Here is a 4,663-nt window from a genome sequence, read left to right on the forward strand (position 1 = left end):
GGAATAAGAGATCCAATTTTTCAGGTGCAAAACAAATAAGTCATGGGGACATAATGTACAACATGGGAAATATAGTCAATAATATTGGGATAGTGTGGTAAGGTGTCAGATGGTTGCTGGACTTATCATGTTGTTCGCTTCTTTAGGTATATGAATGTTGAACAAGTATGGTGTGCCCCTAAAACTAATAGCATGTTGTATGTTAGCTATATTTTTAATAAAACTCTAAAAAAAGCCTTGCTAAAGAGAACCAACCATAACCCAACTCCCTACCAGGAAATGGGAGGAGCTACTGGAGGAAATTGAAATTCCACCAATTCTGCTTAGCAGAACGTAAAGACAAAAAGTGTCTGCTGTTTTCATTCTTGCTGTGATCGTATCTTCCTCATTGCTTTTGTGGCTAATGCAAAAGCATGTGCTATACAACATGAAACAAACATTAAAAGTGTAACAAATATTATGATGTCATTATTAAGCTATTGATTTTTAAAGTATTTTTCTTTCCATTATTAAAAAACACATATAAACTTAATGATCTATAAAGCCAGTTAAAAAAAATCATCAGGGGGATTTTCTATTGTGCTGTGACTACTGAGAATTTTATGCATAGATGCTCTGTCCCTTAGACTGTTTTGAAAACTTGCCTCTCCACAGGAATGCCCCAGCATATCTACAATGTGATGTGCTGATATTGAGCAACACTTCTGCCCATCCTTTCAGCTTGGGCTTGAGTTTTTCATGTCAACTCTTCTCTTACTCTTTCTAGCTTCCACACATTTAATATCACCTTCTAAATAACCTTAAAATAACAGTACCACCTGTCTCTATTTCCAGAACTAGTCTCACTGGAGAGAGGGAGAGGTCAAAATTAAATTTTCATCTTGAGTGAATATTGTGCACAGATGCTAGTAAGTAGGTCTAATGTAATTATGAAGAACTTAAAGTGCATGTATCAATCTTTAGATAAGCTGATTCATTTTGGACTGCACACTAGCCACCACCCCTCTACTGTGTACCTGTATGGTGAATTATTTCTCCCTGTTACACTATAAATTCCACAAAGTAAACCTGAAGCATTTTCTTTGTAAAATAAATCATTATCCTTTGTCAAAGAGTGCATAATTGCAACAAAATAACAGTTCAAAACTGCTTGCAATTGGCTTTTAACGTGTGACAAATATGGAAGAGAATAATTGCCTAAAGACAATGTATAACCTTGATTTAAATGACTTATTATGCACACTTTGAAATTATGCAGTAAAAAATAATCTTCCTCACTCAAAACAGTTTTCCCTGCTGACAAATGAATTTGTTTAGGTTGAAAACAGTACACAACAGTACACATTTATAATTCCCTTGTCTGTTTTATAACTCCATGTATCTTATATCCACTCCCTGTTCACCTCATTGCCCTACTTTTTAATCCAAGAGATCATTTTTCATCTCTGTTAACATTTTAAAATAAGATTCAGTTCAAGTCTGAGGAAAATAAAGGAGTAAATCACACAAACAGGGCAGATAAAACGAAGGTAAGAGTAGTATTCTCGCTCTCTCCTTCCCTCTAAGTATCTATACCATTAATGCTGTAGAAATGGCTCCATAGAAGTGCAGAAAATAGCATAAACTGCTACTGAAGAGCACTTAATGTCCTCTAATTCCTCAGGTTATATATATTCCAGTTAAGTAAACACTAGTGTGCCTTTTTTTTTTCTTTCATGACAGGCAATGATAATTCTCTGAAATTTTTTTTTCTTAAATATATTTATTTATTTATTTATTTAAAGATTTTATTGGGAAATCTGGGATGGGGAACAGAAAAGTTGCTGTCCTTTTGTTCTTCAGTCTAGTTGTGGAGTACGTCGCTTCACTGGCCCATGTTGGTATTATCATTGTGCTCTTCCTGAGTGAGGCAGGTCAGTCCCCAGCCACTAGATGGCTGCTCATGCCGGCTGCTGGCAGCTCGTGGTAGCTCACAGCAGCCCACTGCAGCCTCACTGCAGCCTATGCCATCGCCAGCGACTCACGGCAGCCCACCTCCAGGTTGAGCTGTTGTTCAGCATCTTAGCTGTAGAGGGCAGTGTCACTGGCCCTCATGTGGGATCTGAACTGGGGCCCTGCTGCTTAGAGCTGGTGTCAAAATCCAACTCTTAACCAATGAGCCACTCGGCCGGCCCTATTTGTTTTTTTAAACATAACATGCAGAGTGTGTTGAAACTGGTATAATAGCTCAATAGAATAAGCATTCCAGATTTGGAGGGATGACTGCCACAGCCTGGAGATGATGTGGGATTCTCAGAGATTCTAAATCAGCGCCCTCGCCAGTGCAGTGCTTGTAATACTTGGCGAGTCCGCGAGGGCCCCAGGGCTGCCATGGCACCACGACCTGATAGGTCAGTCACTCGTGTGAAGAACATCACCCTGGATCAAGGGTCGGCAAATTTTTGAGACGGAAGAGCTACCTGGGGTCATCAAACTGCAGATTGCAAGTGTGTGGCTCTGAAGCAAAATTGAAAATGAAAATAAAATTATCAAAGTTTCATTTATAAAATCTTTAAAGGATATTATTCACATAATGTAAACATATATTTATGGCTCTCGAATAATTTTTAAATTGTTGTGAGGGACAGGATTGGCTCTTCCAGGGGTCGGCAAACTTTTGAGATGGAATGTACCCAAAGAGCCGCATGTGGCTCGTGAGCCACAGTTTGCCGACACCGGCCCTGGATGATGACAGTGCTGTTTGCCTAACGGTTCTTCATCAGCCAAGGGGATGAGATAACTGAATGGGGTTTGGTGCAGAAAGACAGATCCATCAGGCTGGTGTCATTGACTCACCACATCCACCAAGCACATCATTTATCCACTGTGATCAAGATGGGGGCATTTTGGTGAAGGGCTCTGAAAGTTTTGAGAGTTTTGTAGAGACATTTTGGGGATTTACTAGTAATTTGGAGTGTTAGATTCCTCATAAACTTTCACATCTCCCTATCTTAAATGTTGTCAGATTACTGATCAAAATGAGAGGGACACCAAATTGGGTGTTGAGAGAGGGATGTCTTATTCCTCTTGAATAAGAACACCCTTAAACAGGAAAGAAAAATGCTGATAAGAGAGAGGACAGACCACAGAGACTTAAAAATATTTGAGAACTCCTATCACGTGCTTTGATATTATTAGCTGCCTTTCCTTTAAGTAAAATGCAGACTCCAACCATTGTTAAGTTGTATTTAAAGCTTGGCAGATGGTGGTCAATTAATAGATGCTTACTTGTACCAAGCTGTTGGAAAGTCCAAATTAAAAATTGCTCAGTGATGGGATATAAGTGGAGAGGAGGGTTCCAAGCAGTCTGAAAAGTTTGGCATATCCATTAAAAAAGCCAAACGTTTAAAGATCAAAAATAGAGGGCAAAAGCAGCTGCCCAACAGGCAATGCATCTGGGTCCATTTAGGGAAAAGACACATTAATATAAATATCATCTGATTCTTTTAGCATTGGAAGAAGAATAACTATCTCTGCCCACTTTGTTTTTCTTTTTTTTTCCAAACAGGAACCAGTGAATGAATATGTAGATATCGCCACAGGGTTCTACAAGTTCTGTATGAGAGATTTTTAAGAAATATATTAATTTTAAAAAAATAGATGGCACAAGCATATCTGGATTTCATTATTTAACCAAAATATCAAGCACAGTGAGATACTTCAATGCTGACATTTCAATGGCATTGGATACAGCTGGATCTAAATGTCCATTCATCATTTATTCAGATCTATATACATATAAAGCTTTTGCTACATGCTAGACACAAGTCTAACACTGAGTATTCAAAAGTAACAGGACAGACAAAATTCTTGTTTTCATAGTACTTCTATATAGTATGAGAATGTATGAGATACACGTAGGATCTGGATAGAAAATACTCTGGATAGCACATGTTATCCAGAGAATTAAACAGGGTGATGTGATAATAGAGCATGTCTGAATATCAACTCTAGATACAGAGTTCAGCAAACCCCTCAATGAGAAGACAGTATTTTAAATGAACATGCACTATGAGAAGGAGAGCACCAAGGGGAGAAAAATAGAGCAAAGAAAATACAGACAGACTAGTTAGTGCAAGGGCCTTCAGCATCAACAAGTTTTATGTATTAGAGGAACAGAGAAAGAATGCTGTGGCTGAGACAAGGTAAGTGAGAGGGTTGATATTATACAGATGAACAAGAATCAGGTCATGCAGGGCTCTGTGGTCCAGGACCACAAAAGAGGGTTTTTTTGGTGTGTTTTTTTAAAAGATTTTTATTGGGGAATTGGGGGATGGGAACAGCACTGGGGAATTGAGGGAAGGGGAACAGACAAGTTGCTGTCCCTTTGTTCTTCAGTCTAGATGTGGAGGATGTTACTTCACTGGCCCAAGTTGGCACCATCATTGCGCTCTTCCTGGGTGAAGCAGATCAGTCGCTAGCTTCTGGACGGCTGCTCACTGAGGCTGCTGGCCGCTCACACTGGCTGCTGACTACACACAGTAGTCCATGGCAACCCACTGAAGCAGGGGCTGCAGCCTACAGTCGCTGACGACTCACGGCAGCCCAGCTCCAGGTTGAGCTGTTGTTCAGCATCTTAGCTGTAGAGGGCAGTGTCACTGGCCCTCATATGTGGGATCCGAAC

Source organism: Hipposideros armiger, unplaced genomic scaffold (genome assembly GCF_001890085.2).
Source record: "Hipposideros armiger isolate ML-2016 unplaced genomic scaffold, ASM189008v1 scaffold_308, whole genome shotgun sequence".
NCBI classification, from domain to species: Eukaryota; Metazoa; Chordata; class Mammalia; order Chiroptera; family Hipposideridae; genus Hipposideros; species Hipposideros armiger.